General features: G+C 35.9%; 1 long non-coding RNA gene across 1 annotated transcript; it reads left to right on the top strand.

Moving 5' to 3' along the window:
- The first annotated feature begins 5034 nt into the window (after window positions 1-5034).
- Window positions 5035-10456, top strand: LOC104601401 (uncharacterized). Its single transcript, XR_735869.3, has 7 exons — window positions 5035-5214; window positions 5325-5381; window positions 5466-5549; window positions 7740-7785; window positions 9552-9683; window positions 9786-9890; window positions 10091-10456. It is a non-coding gene; the product is annotated as an uncharacterized LOC104601401 (long non-coding RNA).
- Window positions 10457-22046: the final 11590 nt, after the last annotated feature.

Here is a 22046-nt window from a genome sequence, read left to right as displayed (position 1 = left end):
CCGCCGATCACATACTTATTGGGTTAGGGAACTACGGTAGGCCCATGTCATAATGTAGCCTCATATCAAACGGATCTCAACCGTCCAATTTCAGGGCCCGGACCCATAATCTCAGAGTCAGTGGTAGACCCTCCTCTCTCCCTTCGGGGCGCCAAGCCCTTGAAAAGTTGAAATATGTTGAGCCTTTGACAGAATGTTTTATCCGTTTCCGTTCCCAACTTCCCATCGCTTGACGGCATTGGCGGGGACGGAAGCGGATCGGGTTTTAAACCAGACCCAGAAAATAGCGTCCATGTTAAGCAGGTTCATTTCACCGACACACGTACAGAGATTCTGCTCTTCAATCAGCGCACGTCACAACTACATCTCGCGTATTTATCACCGGGGTGGCCACGAGCTCAGTCTAAACCAAGTTTCGAGTCGAATTGAAGCCTAATATATGGGTTTGTTTGCTAATCGAGTCGAGCTCGAGCTTAATACAGTTCGGTTCGTGAGGCTCGTGAACCCAGTCAAATATATGTATATAGGGTGTCACCTCAGCTCGTCTATTGAAGGAGACTTCGACTTGACACCTCGACTACTGAGAGAGACCTTAGTTTGGCACATCAGCAATTAAGGAAAACTTTGATTACTAGAGAGGCCTACAATTAGAGGCAGTTGAGCTCGAACTTCCAAGATTTTGACTCGAACCGAGCTTGAGCTCAAGTCTCTAGTTCGAATCGAGCTCAAGCCTAATAATTTATGACCGAACGGAACTCAAATAACCAGATATTCCACTTGTCTCCGCTTCGCTTGAATCCACCCCTATTTGTTATATTATTCATGAGAAATGTTACCAACATGGTTTCCCAAAATCGGATTTTTCATAAAAATCGTTGATTTTGGTCAACAAACCGCTAACCCAAGCAGTTAATCATTCGAACTGTTTGAAGGGTTTTGCCCAATTTTCATTTTTAAAACATTTTTTGTGAGAACAGGCCGATCATTCGATTCAAACAGTTGAACCATTCAACCCAGTAATCAGACCCCTAACCGGTTCGATCTCCAAATTGATTTTAAAAACCTTGGTTCCCATTACAGGCGATGTGCCTATGAGATTGCTGTGAGGTGCGCTGAGTGGGGAGCTTGTACAAAGGTTCTGGGCCGATTTTGATTGACCGTGGGTCCATTGCCAACAAAAAATCATCTCCCCATTGGATTTTTTTTTTTTTTTGGGGGGGGGGGTAATAAATCCCCACATGGGATCTATAACTTAATTCCTTATGGACAATTAATTTCAACCATCCAAATAACTTAAACTTATTAAGATTTAATGACCTTCTTAAACTCTCACTTCGAAAGAGATTTTCATTCAATTTTTTAACTTTCTAAATTATCTTTTTCTTATTTAGTTTAACAGAGTATGATTCAAAATATTAAAGTCCTTTTTTAATTGCTCTAATAGATCCTTGCAGATTTTTTGGTTGTATTCAATATTCATATAAAATGGTTGAGGTTTCTTTTGATAGATATAAATTTAAGGTTTTGTTTGGTTTTTCTTGGCTTATTGGAACAAGTGGATAATTTTTATATTTTAAGATGAAGAGAGGTATTTATGTCAATTAAATAAAACAATAATTTAAATAAACTTTTTTTTCTATGTTAGTGAAGTGATTCTTGTTATTTTAGTTAGTTTTCCTTTGGAGAAAATAGATGTATTTTTTGACCAATTAGGGTTTAAGAGAAAAGGATGAGGAAGTCATCTAACTTAACAGCCAAGGGGGTATTTGTCTCGATGTAAGTTCAGGGAGCTCTTTATCATAAATGAAAGTTCAAGGAGTAATTGCCACTAACCCCATAATACAAGGAGTTTGTGATTTACTCTTTTTATATTATAGATTACAAAGGATATTAAGGGCCCGTTTGGAATGGCTTCTGCATTTTAGAGGAGTTGCAAAGAAAAAGCTGCCTAGGTTGAGCAAGCATGGTCCGATCATTGTTTTAAAAGGCTTAAGCCATTGAGGCATGAGGTGTATGCCTTGAGGCAAGGCACACAGATTTTGCCTCGAGGCTTAAGCCTCATAATTTGGTTTGAGGCTTACGCCTCAAGCTTCAAGGTGAGGCATAACACGAGGCATAAAAAGGTGTAAGCCTCAAGTATCAACATTTGTATAGTTCAAACTTCAAAATATATGGAAGAAACACTTCAATATTTCTAGGCCGAATAAAAATAGTCAAAATTAAATGAAAAAACCAATAGGGTAAATCAAGTTCTATTAAGGGTTAATGCAAATAAGGGGTTAATCAAATTATTAGCTTCTCTTGGATAGTGGGATCTTTTTTTCTTATCATTCTAATCTAACATCCCAAGATTGTTGTTTTTCTCAAATTTCTCCCAATGGATTTACTTTCTCTTTATTGAAATTTTTATGCATAATTTAAGGCCATGCTTGGTTCACTGCTCTAGGCCTAATTCTTTTAATTCTTGTTCATTCTAGGCAATAATGAATAACATTAGAGTGTTCAGCTACAAAATTCTTGCCATGGGCCACATTCTTTTTAGAATGAAAAATCAACCCCATAGCACAAAAATTTAGTAGTTTGCAACATGAAAAATAATCATGCCCCATCTTGCTCATTTTCATTCTTTGTGGAAACTCTACCTACAAAACTGTTTCCATAGATGTTTATTTTTGTGAAAGCACTTTTACAAAAGTACTTTTATGACCACTTTAATAAAAACACTTACGAAAAGCACTTTTATAAAACTACTTTACTAAAGCACTTTTATAAAAGCATTTTATAGAGTACTTTTACGAAAGTATTTTTACAAAACATCTATGCCAACTAGTAAACATTGATTGTTGGAGACCTAGCTAGGCTAGCGGCTTATGAATACCGACACAATTTTTTTTTGAAGTATGAAAATGAGCAACATAGGACACTTGTTAGTCTGAAAATAATTCATTTTTAGGAAAAAAGTATTTGGTTCATAGCAGTATTTTTTATTTTTTCATTCTACCTATTTTTACCCATTCTTGTCCATTTTAGAATTTCATCTTAGGTAGGAGCGAGAAAGAATGAGAATTTAACCAAACATGGCCTAAATATAAGTTATTTATTTTTCTTCCAACTATTAGATGACCATAAATCTAATATCCATTATAAGGATGTTTCTTCATATGAATAATTTCATAAGATTGCATTTTGAAACATGAAGTGTAAAATGTTTATAATTGTTAGCTGATTAATTATTATTTTATTTAATAAACAAAAATTAAAAACTTATTGCTTATAAACATCTAATAGCAGGGAAGCCCTTACTTCGCAGGGGCAAAATTTAAAAATGCCATTTGGAGATGCAATTTTTGTATGCCTATTTGGAGATACAATAATAAATTAAGTTATATTTTTTAAAATAAAATAACTATAACTACATTATTATGAATAATAAACAACCAGGTAGAACCAATCTTAAACCAATTATTTAATTGGGATCAAATCATATACCTAATTATATTGAAAACAATAGTCAAAATAATACTAATTTATTTTTATGTTAATAAGTTAGACATTTTTAACTAATATTATCTTATTTATTATTTATCAAATTCACTATTTCAACCATGAAACATGATAAAAAAATACAACAAATATAAAAAATTATATATTTCATAAAATGTTTGGTTCCAGACCTAAATCAATTATAGACAAGTAAGATTTAAATCAATCCAATAATTAATCAAGACAAAATCATGGAACTAAAAATTTTTATAATTATGTTCAGTCAATTTAGCTCCATCAGGATAGACTCAACCCTTCAGCCCTATTTTTCTTAAATAAAATAAATAATAAATAAAAGTTTATTGGGATGGAACTGGTATAGGCTATCTCAAACCCGATCCGACTCGTTGACAACACTAAATAATGGGCTCAAGGGGAGAGAATAATTTGTTAGTAAATTATTTATAATTAGTAAAATAAATGAATAAATGTTTATTGAAATCTATCTCTTAATGTCACATCTCTTTTATTCTACCAATTTATTTTATTAAAATAAATAATTTATTTAATTTTATTAATTAAATAAATGCTTAGATGATGATAATAATAATAATAATAATAATAATAATAATAATAATAATAATAATAATAATAATAAATGAATAAATAAATAAAAGTTGAGATAGAGAATAAGAGAGAGAGAGTTGAGAAAAAAGAGGAATGGCATTTTATTAATAGAATGTCATAATCGTAAATAATTGTATGGGCCATTACAAGAAAATTGACCTTTGGCAAATGGCACTTCATTACAGTTGAAAATGATTGTTGCCAATGGATAAAATTCAATTGGCAGCAAACCTTAATTTGCTAATTGAATATCCAACTGTTACTATATCATTGAATTGGTAATTACAATGAATCACTTGTTTGTAATTCTTGCTTTTAAACGTTGCTATTTACTAATATCATCGAATCTTTAGCTACAACCATTGAAGGTTGTAGTCACAAACATATTTAATACATCAACAAATAGAATGAAGAACAAAAATTCATTTTAATGAAATTAAATCAATTCTATGATAACCTACTGTAAGAGGATGTGAGTGACTGATAACCTACTCTGAGAAAAGTCCACCACACCGATGATGCCGATGCTGACAATCAATGCTGGTGATTAGCAATTGGACGCCAGTAAGCCTTAGTTCCAATGTTGGTGATAGGTCCAATTGATTAATTGTTGACATAGTCAGTAAGCCCGAACTAAGACCAAAAGGGTATTTTCAACCATAAAAGGATAGTTTGGGAATTATGGAAAAAGTATCAATCATGTGGCGTCACATGCAAACGGGACCCGACAGTTGAGTAACGATAGAGGAGGAGTTGAACAATTGTCAGAAAACTTAAAGGTATCACAAGATAATAGCTAAATAGTAGGGGTACCGCATGTCATTAGGCCAAACAGTGGGGGTGTTTAAGAGATTTACCCTAAATTAAATCTTGATATTTTTCTTAAAAAACATAATTAGAACTCTCCTTTTCCCGCCACTAGGCCACCACATTTTATACTTTTCCCTCCAATGAAACTCATGCGCTAATCCCAAGTTCCCAATTCTCCCTCCATCTCTCTTTCGACTCTTCATCTTCGACTTAGAATTAGAACACCATCACCGAGTTCGACTTTGCGGTGGAACACCGTCTTCGACTGAAGTTATTCATTAGAAGTCAGCATAGGTTAGAACTCTCTCACTCTCAGAGTTCGTTTCCGATTCCATAGATTTAGGTTGTAAATGTCTCAATTTGTCACCATTAGAATTTTTGTTCTCTTATTCTCTGAATGATAGGTCGAGTAAGATAAGGGCGTTGTGGTCGAACAAGTCAAATAGGGTGAAAAGATTAAGGTAAAATTTGTATATCCATATCTTTCTCTCTTGCTATATTTAACATTGTAGATGTTTTTTTTTTTTCTTTTTTTTTCTTTTCAGAAAGACAGGATCGGACTTGGACGTTCTTCAGGCTATAAGCTTTGAGTGGCAGAATATATGATCACAAAAGATATTCAATCTTAGGTTAGTCTATGTATTTGAAGTTCGTAGAAGTTAGAAATCCCTCATCGTGGTTTCCCCCTTTTCTCTGGTTTTCTAAACAAAATTTAATTCTTGTGAAAAAAAGAAAAAATCTAGCTTCTTTGAGTAGATCATGTTTGACTTTAATCATCACATTTTCTTTTATGAATCGTTACTTTAATCATCACATTTTCTTTTATGAATCGTTACTTTAATCATCACATTTTCTTTTATGAATCGTTACTTTAATCATCACTTGATTATTTCTTTTACACAAAAATCTTACATTGTTGCACAGTAACCTTCAAATCAGGATATCTTTTATGAGTTTAAACAAAACCTTACAATGGATTGTTGAGTTAGATTGAAATATGAATTCAATAAATAGAAAACCTAGGTTATAACTTGGTAAAATTGCTTGGAATTTCGACCGTTTTGTTTTTGCATGTAGTGCAATTAAAAATCTAAAATATAAGCTATTAAATTCCAAAATTCATAAAGCTAAATAAACGAAATTAAATTTATCCACCTGGATTTCACTGTCAAGTATGAGTTCTACTTCAGCGCTAGAACGACTATCACTCCCTTGTTTCTCCGAAAAGCCCAAAAGAAAAATATAAACAAGCATGCTTTTCAAAGTTTTATTTTGGTTAATGATAACAAATTAAGAGACCAAAAATTCAGTACCTTATGCTCAGAAGAGCAATTTATGGCTCCCATTTCTGAAAATGCATCTTTGAAATCCCTGAAATTTATCATCAAATTAAATCGGCATTCCCATTGACAAAATGGGAATTCAATTCATTTTCAGTTGAAATCTGATCAGATTGAGTGTATGATCCCGAAATAGAACCATTCTTAGTAAACATACTATCCCCAAGCAGAAGTCCATTGTCAAAATCAGCTGCCATCAAGCATCATTCAGAAAAAGGTAATAAATCAGAGAAGGTTCACAACCTTCACTTCTCCTTTCCTTAGCAAGTCCAATGCTAGAACAAATAGAAAACCTCATCAATAAATAAGACTCCTAGGACAAGCTCTGCCACTCCTTCATCAATATAGCGGTTCACAACCTGCCATAAAGCATCAACAACTCCTCAACTAAGCTTAATCCATATGAATTTGGGAATCTCCAAATTACTTTATCTTGAAATTAAAAAGAATAGACAATGGTCAGTCATTAGATAAAAGGTCATAAGACAAAACCTTGTTTATCTCTTGTCATAGTTTATCAGTTATCTCAGTCTTCCTAGGTTTCATCATCTGGGCCATTAGGGATAGTATATCTTGTCCTCCTTGTGGTCGAGCATTTGCAGCATCCAAATCATGTAATGTTACATCCTGATATGGGGAATTTTTTCTTTTCCCAACTCAGTTAGATATAACCACCCCAACTTAGTAATTGGTTGTTCTAGCTATGGTTCTATGCAACTTAATATTATCGGCATTTTAAGGAATAATATCTGTATTCTTTAAAAATGTATTTGCATTTAAGGAGGAAAGTAGGTTTTTCACTACCCTTGGATATGCAGGTAATTATGTGTCCTAAAATATTTTCTTCAAGGAAGTTTATCTTGTTTGTGTGTTCTCTTTTGTAGGCTAATTCACATTACTTTTAGGGTAGGACCTAATTCCAGGGCACATAGTCATCTGGAATAGTCTTCTTTTGGAGGCAGGGGTAGGACCTAATTCCAGGGTCTTGTTAAAACTGTACTATACAATTGTATCATTCTTTCTTTGTATGATCAACACAGAGTTATTTTGTTGCTGATAAAATCATAAAATGAGGTTGCCAAATACCTTTTTTATAATGAATAAAATTCATGGTGGCCACTCCACCACCGAGAGTAAGTTTTGGGGTTTATAAGAAAAAGGTTGCCAAATACCCAAATCTCATAGCAAGTGGGAAAACAATGTAGTTTTTCTCATGCACATACCATCTAACATGCTATATGTGCTTGACATGATCTAAATATAATAGTTAGAAATTATTGTGATTAAATTGCTTAATATTTTTTCAATATTTTTTTTTTGTGATATATAGCTTCACTTAAACCTTCTTCTTTGTGTGCACACATGCAGTGCAATGAGACTTTTCCATATTAAATTCTTTTTGGTTTAGGTTTTATGGAACTTTTATTTTGACCTTGGTTAATTATTGGCTGATTGTGTTCTTTAATATCTATACTGTAGGAGCTTTGAGCGTACCAAGCTGATATTGCAACAGTCTTGAGAAATGGTGAGTGGACATTTTCACAATTTTTTTCTGTGCATAATATGATTATTTAATACATGAAGATTATTATGATTATGTTTTATTTTCCCCCAACTGGTAACAGATCAGCAAGAAATTTTTTTAGATAGGAAAATAATGTCTAACATAAACCTCTTTCTCAAGGGATAAAAAAATGAGCCAATAAGCCCTTCTGACCAATATCCCAATGTCTTGCCAGTGGGTCTACCTTGTCAATTGCTGATATTCTAACTGAAGGTAAAAGATCTGTTTAGTGAATCTCAAATATTTACGACTTGGGGTTCTCAAGCTACCCTTAGATGTCATTAAGCTATATGCAGCATTAAGAGTCTCTCACACCACTGGTTATGCATTAACTTCAACAGAAACCTTGAAACCTTTCTAGTAGTTCCATTCTCCAATTGTGGAGGCCACTAGAGGTCCCCCATAATGACACTTAAACACTAATAGGTGGAACTTGACAGTTGACACATAGTAGGTTCTAAGAAAAGCCAATTTCAATATACAACCATGAAAATATGTTTTTTTCATAAGGAACATTGACTTGAATATTATTAAATATGAATATATATACATATTATATATATATATATTCGATTGGTTATAACCATGAAAATGTTTCCTACCATTTTTAAAACTTCAAGCTCTGATGCAGAAGTAAGAAAGGAATGAACCTACAGGATCTGGTTTCTCATTTGAACCTTGTCCACACTCTGACTTCCTTTCAGTGGAGATCCATTCTTCTTTTAGGGGATACCAATGAAGCAACAATAACTACTACTCATAAGTATCTCTCTCCTTCGCTGACTTAATTGGCCTTCACAGTATTTCCATATTATCAGTCACAACTTAAAAAGTGAAAAGCGTTGTCATCAATGAGAAATAAATCTGTCAATGATCACTTGTATCTAATTATACATTGTTTTTTGTTTTTTTGTTTTTTATAAGTAAAAGGAAAACGAAAATTACAAACTGAGAAAGTGTTAAGGAGACACCAAGAATCAACTCAAATGTCAGCAAAAACAAAAAGAAAACTAATCATCACCAATATTGTCCAAATTACAACTTTGTTATCTAACAGTTACCATAGACTGGCCCCAAGGTCTTCTTTCTTGACTTGTACAAATTCAGGCATCACCAAAACCCAAACTGCAACAGATTTACTAACAGTTGCCCACCAACCTATCCAATCTCCATTCCTTTTCTTCAAAGAGTTCTATTTCTCTCCTACCAAATATTCCGGAATATGGTAAACGGTAGGTAGCTCCAAAATACCTTTGGCATTTAATAACCTCAGAGACTTGGCCATGTAGAGAAAATCTCTGTTGGTGACCTTGGCTGGAAATTCCTGACCACAACAATCTTTAGTTCAGATTGACATGAGCTATAAGCTGATCAGTAGAAGCCAAAAGTTGGATTCACTCATCCACTCAATGCATTTCACTCCCTAGTGATAAGCCCAGATTGAAGTGGGCGCTTTAAGTCTGAAATATGCCACAGATTTGAACAGTAGTAATTGAACTAGTTCAATATCTCTATTATTGTTCTAAGCTTGAAATCTGGTGCATCATGAACAGTAGGGCATTCACATGGGCTGATAGAAATTTGTGTTTATGTGCATTAATTCTCCATGCATATACATTAAGTAGAAGTAGTTGAATTCATAGAAGCACTCCATGTACGCAAGTATATGCCTAGTGTCTTTCATTTAACCAAGGTTTTGTTTTTTCTATAATTCGATCGCTTTGTAGTTGTTGCAGTTGCTAACCTGGGTCTAAGAGGAGTTGCAATGCTTAAATCAAGAGCTACAGTTGATACATGCTTCTCAAGGGTATAAGAAATGCTTGCTTGAGGGACCCAACTATCAGTGTGCACATCGTCTGGTGAGCAAGAGACTATTCGTGTTTCTGTGTGTGTGTGTGTGTTTGAATGAGAGAGAGAGAGAAGGTTCTTAGTTGTTGATAATTTCTATGAATTCCATGTAGGGCGTACACAATTTAGGTTGGTGTGCATCTACATAAAGAACAATAAGCTCATCCTTAGACTGGAAAAGAAATGCCTAGGAGGATTTCTAACAACTTCTAAGGAGTGTAAGATCTCTTCACCTTTATAGCATGTTTATATGTACGTAATTTGTGTCTCATAGAATGCAATTTACTGTAGAATTGGTGTCTTCTTTTAGGTTAATTTATTATTTGATTTGTTTAGTTTTCTGCTCCATCCAATGTTGTTCTTATTATTCAACTCAATTCTACTTGGGTTTTCACAATCATTTACTTAATTTTCTCAGACAAGATTATCAATGTGATTGAAGAAAGAAAGGAAGTTCAAGGTTTCTACTAGCTAAGACTTAACACCAAGTGGAGGTAATATCGATCTGTTGTTCGAAGATGAGTAGCAATGTAATGTTTGGCAATCAACTACCTTGCACCTGTTGCATAACCAACAATGCCATTCGTGATCAATCCCATCAAAGAATGAGATCTGTCTTTTCACTGTTATATATAAATAACATAGATTTGATTTGCATTGGAGAAGTAAAGACCCTTCCTCACAAAATGTGAGTTATGAATAGAAGTGCATGTATGTAAGATATGAAGATGAAGACATCTATGGACATATATATGATTATAAAAGTATTCAACTGATTAAAACATTTCAGATTGAGAGGGCAATACAGGGAGAGAACTGTAGACTTTATGCAATGAATGCATTGCCTTGCTTTTACTAGTCTTCTCTTGGATACTTGGGTGGATACATTAGACCAAATTTCTATGTGTTAATTGTATTATTTATGATAGCAATTTGGAAGTTGTAATATATTTTTAACATATTTGTGTATAAATACAGTTGGGATGTTATTCAATAACAATTTACAAATATTTATGAGAAACATTTATTCAATTGTGGTCACTTTACAATTGGCAAAAATTGACTTGATTGCTGTGTATGGAACCTAAGGTAACAAGTGCTTGATTGTTGTTAATTCAACCACAATTCATAAAAATTGTTGCCATAAATATTTATAAGAAACAATTGTTTAGTTGTTGCTAATGTACAATTGGCAACAATTAACTTAATCCTTGTATAAGGAACTTGGGGCAACAATTGTTTGATTGTTGCCCATTCAGCAACAATTTATACAAGTTGTCTAAGATGATTGTTAGATACAATTATTCAACTGTTACAAATTTACAATTAGCAACAGCTAACATAATTATTAGGGATGGTACCATTAGGCAACAAGTAATCGGTTGTTGTTAAAAAATTATATAAGTAACAATTGTTATAGATTGTTGCTAAAACAATTTGTTTGACGACAATTTCAAATGGTTGTTGCAAAACATTATTTTTGCCAGCAATTGGATCGATTGTTGTAAAAAAACATATTTCACAACACTTGGTTGTTGCAAAACACTTTTAACAACGACTTCACTAGCAATAGTTCGTTCAATTGTAAGTAAAACATTTGGCAACAATTTTTTCTATATTGGAAACAATATTTGGATCATTGCCAAAGGTCAATTTTCTTTTAGAAGGTAACAATTAAATCCTTAGCTATAATTATGAACCAAATTATTGTTGTCCCATAGATGGCATGTAAGCACCATCTACATATAGCAAATATTCAAGAGGCATTTTAGGAAATTTGCTTTGTATGGATGGTTTCAGAGGGGGTCTTGTAGGGGTTATAATGAATGTATTTTTTCAATTAGCTAAATTGGGTAAAGGAGAGACTAGCTGATGTGGATGCGTTTGTTGGGAGGAAATATCGCCGCTGGCAGCAGCACTAGTTTGGTGCTCCCTTCTTATCCAATCGGTAGCAGCAGTAAATTGGGATTTTTATCTTATCTAATTCTAGCTAGTTACATCTCATTTTATCTTATTTGTTCTCAGTAAGGATTAGTAGTGTTAAGATGTGTCGAATAGGGGTAGTTTAGTCTTCTTCTGTTTATTAAGTATCTTGCTTATGTGACTGTGTTATTAGAGTTACTCTGCCCCACACTTAAGTAAGGGCATTTCTGTCTTTGTAAACATGATTAGAAGCTAATATAGATTAAGGGGGTCGATTGAATGGGTTAACCATCAGATTTTCAACTGACCCCTCTTCTTCTCTTCCTCTTCTTCTTCTTCTTCTTCTTCTTCTCCTCTTCCTGTTCGGACTCCTGTAGCAGTAGTCGAAATATGGTATCAAAGCAAGGTTCCTGATCTAAGTTAGTTGGTAAAGCACCTCAGTGTTGTTCGTGACTCTTCACTTTCGTTTCTGGTCAGTCGATGGAGAGGACTGGTTCGCCCTAGGTCAGAAACATTACAGCTTGTCTCTCTGCTGCGCATAACTCTCTTCAACAAGGAAAGTAACTTCAGCAGTGAATGGTTGATTGATATTCTCAAAGGAAGGTCGGTTCTCTCTTCTTCTAGTGTTACTTATATTTCTGGGTAGAAACCCTACAAGAAGCTGTTAGTATTGAGTAGAACCTAGAGAACTAGGTTCATTGTTGCCCTAGGTAGGGCTGTGTGTGCAGTAGCCGAATGGTGTAGGGCTGCTGTGAGTTGTTGAGTGGCTGTGTGTGCAGTAGCCGAATGGTGTAGGGCTGCTGTAAGTTGTTGAATAGCTGTGTGTGCAGTAGCCGAATGGTGTTAGGGCTGCTGTAAGTGGCTGAGTGGTGTAAGGTAGAATGCAGTGAACTTGCCGAACTCCTTGTGGTTGTGTAATGCCCTCTTAAGTGTGTTGAACAAGTCTGAACTGGGTGTAGTCGATTTGGCTGTGTTGTGGTGCTTGAGTGGTTGTAAGAGGGCCTCTACTTGTGATTAATGAATGGTAAACTGATTCTTATGTGGGACGTAAGTGTGTGAAGTCAGCAATAGTGTGAATAAGAACAAGTGTGTGCTTCCACTGTGGTGTTTAGAGACTGCAATAGGTGCTGAAATATCAAACTGTGAACAACATCAATCAGCTTGTAGCTGAGAAGTAAAGTTAGAGACAACTGTGAAAGAGTACAATGGCAGCAATAGGAGATGGCTACAATGATCAGAAACCTAGTGTAGTAATTTCCTCTGACTACTTAGGGGTACAAATGACCTCAATTAAGCTAAATGGAGAGAACTATGTTCCATGGGCTAAATCAGTGGAAGTTTTTCTCAAGGCAAAGAAGAAAGTAAAGCATGTAAGAGATGAGAAGCCATCGGTTGACTCTCCAGGATTTGATGATCGGGAACAAGAAGATGCTCAAATCATGACTTGGTTGTGGAATAGTATGGAACCCAAAATCAGTGCCAACTTCATGTTCCTTGATACGGCTAAGGATATATGGGAGCATGCTAAGAAGCTATATTCTGGACAAGACAACACAACAAGAGTATATCAGCTGTATCAGGAGTACTTTGATCTACAATAAGGAACCAAAACACTAGAAGAGTACTATGCCTGCATGAAGAATATAAGGAATGAACTCAATGTCTATCATCCCCTTACTTCAGATATTCAAGTTCAGCAATAGCAAAAGGAGCAATTTGATGTTACAAGATTTTTAGTGGGACTGAAGTCAGAATATGAACCAATTAGAGCTCAAATATTGGGGGGCTCTACCCTTCCCTCACTTGAGGAAGTATTCTCAAGACTTCGTAGAATTTCTTTGGGCCAGACAGAGAACCCCACACAGTATGATAGATCAGCACTTGTGACAGCTAGAGGTGGTGGACATAGTACAAGAGGGGGAGGTCATTCCAGAGGGGGCCGTGGCAATTCCATGATTGGTCAGGGTGGCCGTGATTCAGGGGGAGGCCGTGGTAGAGGAAAAAATAATTCTACAAGGAAATGTATTCATTGTGGTAGGGATGGACACACAGTGAATTTCTGTTATGACCTACATGACCCTCCCTCTAAATGGGCTAATCATGCTGTAGCAGGCGAGGTTGTTATTAGTGACAGTAAACTGGCAGACCGAACACCTCCCACATCTACATCTACTTCTGGGAGGGAGATGGTGAGTGTTCCGCGTGATGAGTATGAACGGTTCCTTCAAACTACTTCACAACATACCACTGCCACATATGCCCAATCAGGTATTGCTTGCATGTCATCTAAAACTCCTTCCTAGATTATTGACTCTGGAGCCTCAGATCATATGACCGGGACTCCAGGTGTGTTCTCTTATCTTTCTGAAACCTCCACATCACAAACTGTTACACTTGCCAATGGGTCATCATCTCCCATTTGTGGTATTGGTAATGTTGACTTGGTTTCTGTCCCCTTATCATCTGTTTTATATGTACCTAAGTTTTCATTTAATCTTATGTCTGTTAGTAAAATAACCAAAGCTCTTAACTGTTCTGTTGCCTTCTTTCCTTCCACTTGTGTTTTTCAGGATCTCAAGACGGGGAAGAAGATTGGTGGGGGGCATGAAGCTGGTGGATTGTATTACCTTGACGGCGGTGGATCTTCAATTGCACTTCAGACCTCCCTTACTCCTCTACAATGGCATTGTCGACTGGGACATCCATCTCTCAAGGTTCTCAAGATGTTGGTTCCATCATTGAGTCAGTTGTCAGTTTTACAATGTGAGTCATGTCAGTTTGGTAAACACCGTCGTGTGTCCTTTAGTCCGAGAGTTGAGAGTCGCATGTTGAGTCCTTTTTCTTTGGTTCATTCAGATGTTTGGGGTCCAATCAAAATTGAGTCTTACAATGGGTACAAGTATTTTGTCTCCTTTATTGATGATTGTTCAAGAATGACATGGATTTACTTAATGACAGAAAAAGTGAATTATTTTCCATTTTTCAAAAATTTCATGCTGAAATACGTACACAATTTGGTGTTTCAATCAAAGTTCTCCGTTCAGATAATGGTCGTGAATATTTTCTTACTGCATTTCAACAGTATTTAGAACAGCATGGCATTATTCATCAGACATCATGTGCTTTCACCCCTCAACAAAATGGGGTGGCTGAACGGAAGAATCGTCATCTTCTTGAAATTGCTCGGTCTATGCTTCACCACATGAATGTTCCTAAACGGTTTTGGAGTGATGCTGTACTCACTGCATGTTTTCTCATTAATCGGATACCCTCTTTTATTCTTCATGGTCGGTCACCCTTCTCCATCTTGTTTCCCACTTTATCTCCGTTTCCATTAACTCCTCGTGTCTTTGGTTGTGTGTGCTTTGTTCATAATCTGAGTCCTGGAATAGACAAGCTAGATGCACGCTCAATTAAATGTGTCTTCCTTGGCTACTCTTGGACTCAAAAAGGGTACAAGTGTTATAATCCCATTGCCCGAAAGTGCTATGTCTGCCCTGATGTCACCTTTTTTGAGTCTGTTCCCTTCTTCTCCCGTCCTGAAGCACCCTTGTCCTCACCCTTACCTCCTCTTCCTCTTCCTGTCAGTGATTCAGTTCCAGAGGCTGTTGTTGGAGTAGACTCATCTCCTCATCCAGTGCAGGTCACCACTGAACGACCACCGATTCGACAAGTGTATACACGTCGAACGACACCGGCCCCTCCTACTTCTACCTCGTCTGCGGATCCTCTCATGGCTCCTATTGCTGAACATTCAGATCTTGACCTACCCATTGCCTTAAGGAAAGGTAGACGTAGTTCTACACTCCATCCCATTTCCAATTTTGTTTCATTATCTCGTCTTTCTACCTCACATCGCCAGTTTGTTTCACTTTTGTCTTCTATTTCCATACCTAACAATGTTCAAGAAGCTCTTAGTTCACCTGGATGGCGGCGGGCAATGGAGGAGGAACTTTCTGCTCTTCAACATACTCAAACGTGGGAACTCACTACTCTCCCACTTGGGAAGCATGCTGTGGGCTGTAAATGGGTGTATACTGTGAAATACTTGCCAGATGGTAGTGTGGAGCGTCTGAAGGCCAGACTTGTTGCTAAAGGTTACTCACAGTCGTATGGTGTGGACTATATGGAGACATTCTCTCCGGTGGCTAAAATTGGTTCCGTTCGTGTTCTAATTTCTTTGGCAGTTATGTATGATTGGCCTCTCCTTCAACTTGACATAAAGAATGCCTTCCTTCATGGTGATCTAGAGGAGGAGGTATATATGGAGCAACCACCTGGGTTTGTTGCTCAGGGGGAGGGTGGTAAGGTGTGCAAGCTGAAGAAAGCAATTTATGGGTTGAAGCAATCTCCACGTGCTTGGTTTGGGAAGTTCAGTGAAGTGGTGAAGAGTTTTGGAATGAAGCAATGCCAGGTTGATCACTCCGTGTTCAGCTATGACTCAGAAGCTGGGAAGATTTTATTAGTGGTGTATGTGGATGATATTGTCATCACTGGTAGTGATAAATTGGGGATTGGCAAACTAAAGGCATTTCTGCAAAATCATTTTCAAACAAAGGACCTTGGAACATTAAAGTATTTCTTGGGAATTGAGGTTGCCAGGTTAAAACAAGGTGTGAATCTGTGTCAAAGGAAATACGTCCTTGATCTATTGGAAGAAACAGGACTGTTAGGTGCAAAACCGGCTGAGACCCCTATGGAACCAAATGTTAAGTTGAGCAGTGATACAGGAGAAGTATTTGCAGATCCTGGAAGGTATAGACAACTAGTGGGAAAGCTGAACTATCTGACTATCACGAGACCCGACATCTCCTTTGCAGTCAGTGTGGTGAGCCAATTCATGCAGAAACCTCGTATACCTCACTGGGATGCAGTCCTTAGAATTGTGAGGTATCTGAAAGGAGCTCCAGGCCGTGGGCTATTGTATAAACCAGGAGGAAAACTTGAAGTAGTTGGGTATACAGATGCAGACTGGGCAGGCTCAGTGAGTGACAGAAGATCTACTACAGGCTATTGCACATTTCTGGGAGGAAACCTTGTGACATGGAAGAGTAAAAAGCAGACGGTTGTAGCCAGAAGCAGTGCTGAAACCGAATATAGGGCCATGGCTCACACTACCTGTGAATTAGTGTGGCTGAGGAATCTTCTACAAGAAATTGGGTTTCACATGGATAAACCTATGAAATTGTACTGTGACAACCAAGCTGCACTCCATATCTCTTCCAATCCTGTCTTTCATGAGAGAACAAAGCACATAGAGGTTGATTGCCACTTTGTGAGAGAGAAGGTTCTTGCCGGAGAGATAAATACAGAACATGTGAGTTCCAATGACCAGTGGGCAGACTTGTTTACAAAAGCTCTAAGCTCAGGGAAAGTGAACTATCTATGTAACAAGCTGGGATTATATGACATATATTCTCCAGCTTGAGGGGGAGTGTTAAGATGTGTCGAATATGGGTAGTTTAGTCTTCTTCTGTTTATTAAGTAACTTGCTTATGTGGCTGTGTTATTAGAGTTACTCTGCCCCACACTTAAGTAAGGGCATTTCTGTCTTTGTAAACATGATTAGAAGTTAATATAGATTAAGGGGGTCGACTGAATGGGTTAACCATCAGATTTTCAACTGACCCCTCTTCTTCTCTTCCTCTTCTTCTTCTTCTTCTTCTTCTTCTTCTTCTTCTTCTTCTTCTTCTCCTCTTCCTGTTCGGACTACTGTAGCAGCAGTCGAAATAAGTAGGAAGTCTGATCTATCTTAGGGAGTCTTATCTATCTTAAGTAGGGAGTCTTATCTAGGGAATCTTATCTATCTTATCTGTAAGTGGTATAGATTAGCAGGGATTCTTCCTACAAGGAAGACTCTTATCTCTTGTAATCTCCTATTTAAGGAGCTGAGAATATTGAATAAGGCATCGAAAATTTCAGTCAAGAAAAGAGTGAGGAGAGTTGGTGATTTCTTGAACAAATCACCATTAAGGCGCCAAAATAGGTTCCTCAAGAAAAAGGAGGAACAAGGGAAAACAGGAAGTTTTCCCCGTGGGCCGACCCGTGACGAGATCCTATTCTCGGGCTCTTAACACTAGCCATGTAATTTTGCATTTCTCATGTTCCAAATAAGTCTAAATAGGATATGGAATTTTGTAATGTAGAGTTGCTTTCTTTCCTTGGGAAGGGACTTTAACTTTAACCTCATCCAATTAGAGATAAACTAGTAGAGCTACAAATTTAGTACACCATCTAGGTTAATTTCTATTTGTGCTATGAGCGGAACTGCTTTTGCATAATGGCATGAAAAGAATAGATGTTGCCACGACTCTAGCTTTAAAATAGAAAATGCAAAGTTGGTCTTGTTGTTGCAAAAAGACCATTTTATCTTTTGTTTTTATATCACTCCACCACCTTTCCAAATGAAAATTTGGAATCTTAGTGGAACTTTGGCTCTCCATATGGTGCTCCATGACATTGGCCCAGAAGATTATGGTAAATGACTAAATTAGGTTGACTTTGTAAATTTTGCCACTCTATAGAGTTGGGATCCAGGGGTTTAATATATGCACCATTCTTCCATTTTATTTGCTAGAAAAAGTTTTCTTTGATCTATTTCACTAAGTCCACAACTTTTTTCCACCAAGAAAAGTCACTTGGTTTTTTCTTCAAATTAAATAAGGGTACTTCTTTCACATATTTTTCTTTGATTACTTGACCCTAAAGGCCATTTGCAGAGGTCATTAATCTCCGCGTTTAAATCATAAACAAAGCTATTGTACGCATATTTTGTCCCAAGCTATTGTACGCATGGATGTTTTGTGGTTGGAACCTTCCCACAAGGAATTAATGTTTTTCAAGTTTTTTCTATCTAGTCCACTATTTTTTCTACAGAGAATTAAGGTTGACATGATGTATGTGGTTAGGGCCTATAACACTAATTTCACTAGTGTGATTCTTCCAACATGGGATATAAATTTTGCCTTCCATGTGGGCAATTTAAAATTTATTATGTTTACTTGGTGATGAAGATTTGTTCTTCCTTGAAAGCATAATTTTGCACACAGTTATCTCTCGTGAGACTTCATTTATTTTATTTGTAACATATGAAACAACTTTCTTTTCTTTTATGAACACCACAACTGGGCTCCAAACTTTGCTAAGTTTATTTTTTCATCTTTAAACTTTTTGAAGATTTGTCAATCTGCAAATAGTAAATGTGTGATTGGGGTTCCCTCCCTACATATCTTAAAACCTTGTATCTCTTTATTCTATTCAGCAATAGAGAATAGGCTAGAGAGGGCTTGCATTCCAATGATAAACAAACAAATATGAAGATCACCTTGTCTAAGTCCATTTTGTAGTTGGAAGTAATTTTTCCGAGTCTCGTTTATTTTTATGCAAAATGTTGGTGTATTTAGTAAAATTCAACCATTTGACACCACTTGTCAAGGAAACCATCTCTTTTAACATTTAGATGTCAAAATCTCTTTTCATTTCATAGGCATTGGACACATCAATCTTTAGTAACACCCATTTTTTCTTTTTTTTTTCCCCTTATTTCCTCATTTTGTGGTCTATTTCTTTTACCACCAAGATGTTATCCACCCTTGTCTTCCTTTTATAAAAGTTGATTGGTTGTGTGCAATCAATTTATCCATTATCTTCTCTATCCTAAGAACCAAACATTTGGATATTATTTTGTACAACACACTACAAACACTAACGGGTCTATATTGTTGGATCCTTCAAGGATTTTTGGTTTTAGGGTTGTAAGCTAAGCATGTGGAGTTCAGGTTGGGGGAAATTGGATTGGTTGTGTACAATCCAAGTATAGAGTAGGCTCTCATGGATTTTACTACTACTTTAATCTCCTCATTGAGGGGTGAGATTATTAGGTCTGCTACTTTAGTATTTGCTAGCTTAATCTATATCAGATCCTAAATTTGTATTGCATCTTCATTTCTAGGTCCATGAATTTGGGTAGCATAGTTTTTAAAGGCTTCAACTACATCCTCTAGGCTTATATTAACCTCCTTTTCATTTTTTTTTCCAGAAAATCTAGTGTATTTCTTCTTCTATTAAATTTTGTGAGTTGATGGAAATACTTTGTATTTCTTTCTCCTTCTTTTAACCACAATTCCCTCAATTTCATCCTCCATGACTGCTCCATAACTCCAACCTTTCTTGGCTACCACTTGAAATCCCTATCTTGTCTAACATCAACAACTTTTCTTCTATGTGTTTCAATTTTGTCTCAATAAACCCGAATATTTCCTTGTTCCATTTTTTCAACTCCATTTTTGCGTTCCTTAAACTTTGGGAATAGTGTCTAGAAGTAGTAGGGTGTAATCTAAAAATATATTTCTAGATTCAGGGAATAACTCATGCCACCAGGGAGTAGTTAGGCCCTTGTCTAATGCATTGGGCACCCATTTTCCCATTTGACCAAGTAAAGGCGTAAAGCTAGATCCCTTAGATTTGATTTCCATTAAGGCATGGTTTTGTATTAGCTGATATAGATGCTTAGACATTTTGCTTGGGCAGTGACGATTAGTCGATTAACCTTGTAATGACTCAATTCAAGTGTATCATTCAAGTCATTGGCTGTTATCCAATTTGGTTTGTTACCAATGAGCTCACTAAATTCTTCCCAAAAGTTTGTTCTTTGGGATCTACTTATGTTACCATAAACTAAGCCTAATCACTATGGAGGGTTTGAAGGGCCATCCTTTATGTTTAAAACAATGATCTTATCCGACATGAAAATTTTATCAATAAACATTTAATTTTTCCGACAACAAAAAGACCTCAGTATAAACCCCTTGTAGGCACTCCACTTCATTGCTTATAACCTAGTTTGGTTCCCAAATTTTTCCATTTTTTGGGCATCAAATTTTGTTCTAGACATGAAGAGAATGTTTGGATTTTTTCTTTGATTTGCTTTTTTAGGATCAGACTTTATGAGGGTCATTACACCCCCTTCTGTTCCAGATTACAAATTTCATTTGAAATCTTAAAGCTGCGAGGCAAGTGATGATGAATGGAGATAAGATAAAATTAAAATGGGTAACGAGATGTAGGGGTGGCAATTGGATGGTTTGGGCTAAGCTTCAATCCAATCCGTCTAACCCATCAATCCATTAATAACCCATGTAGTGCAAATTAAATGGGTTGGATTCAACCCAGACCCACCTTGACCCAATCTAACCCATCCAACCCATTAAATTTTTGTAAATTATTAAAACACAAAAATACAAAAATTATATACTAACACAAAAAATACAGAAAAACAGAAATTACATAAAAAGCAAAAATTATAAAAACATAAAAAATGAAGATAAATAGCAGAAATTACAGAAAAAATCATAGAAACTGTGCAAAAGCTAACAAAAAACATGGAAGATGAAAAAACAATACAAATTTCAGAATATATATATATATATATATATATATATATATATATCAAGAAACTAACATAAAATACAACAAAAGAAATGCATAGACCGTTCACCCATTCAACAAGAGGTTTTGATTTGAGACTTCCCATGGAGAGCGCGATTTTTCTTTGTTCAGATCTAAGAGAAGCTTTCGTTCTCCATAGTAAAAAAATTCATTTATCTCAACCTTAAATACTAGATCGATGCCTTCTTGAAGCAATTCATAGCGAGATCATATTTATTGAAATCACACCAGATCAAACCTGTTTTGTAGAAGGAAGAGGTGGATTTGAATCAGTCAGATCTGATGAAGATAACAAATCAGTTGAGATCTTACAAAGCTTCGCCAGGTCTTTACTGACCTCCACTTGAGTTGTTGAAAATATCGTATTCCTATGGCATTTGAGAGATCAAACCAGGTGTTCCACATACGGTAGTTTAGCTTCCATCTTTGAAGCTTACTGGAATTAGACAACAGAGTGACAATGCTTAATTGAGAGACCATACTTTGATCAAAACTTTTTTTCTTTGAGTATTTACTATTGAGATTCATTAACTACCAAGCCTAATCTTTGTTGGGACTAAAATCATCATTTGATGTAAATTTGGAATTGATAGATTATTTATTTCATTTAGTTATAAAATGTTAATTTTAAATACTATTTCTTTTAATTTTTAGTTGGAATTGCTAATTATATATATGTATTGATTGTTTTGATGAATGCAAAAATTAATAAAATCTATTTTATTTCATTAAATAACACAAAATGTGAGATGACTTGGTGGTTTAAGAGATTTGGTGCTAATCTGGGTTTAAGTCACATTATAAGTATTAAGAATCTTTTTTTTAGTAGAAAACATTTGGTCAAGGGGTTTAATGGGTGGGACGGGTTTGGGAAATTGAAATGAAAAGTTAGATGATTTTGGAACGGGTTTAGAATAAGAATACACGGGTTCGGGAATGGATAGGGCAATTTGCATGGGAAGCCGTTGCCATTCCTATTCACTAGGCTCCCAAAACAGCCCAGC

The sequence above is a fragment of the Nelumbo nucifera genome, chromosome 2 (assembly GCF_055504915.1).
Source record: "Nelumbo nucifera cultivar China Antique chromosome 2, China Antique-T2T, whole genome shotgun sequence".
Lineage (NCBI taxonomy): Eukaryota > Viridiplantae > Streptophyta > Magnoliopsida > Proteales > Nelumbonaceae > Nelumbo > Nelumbo nucifera.
This window is presented reverse-complemented; position numbering and strand designations above follow the sequence as displayed.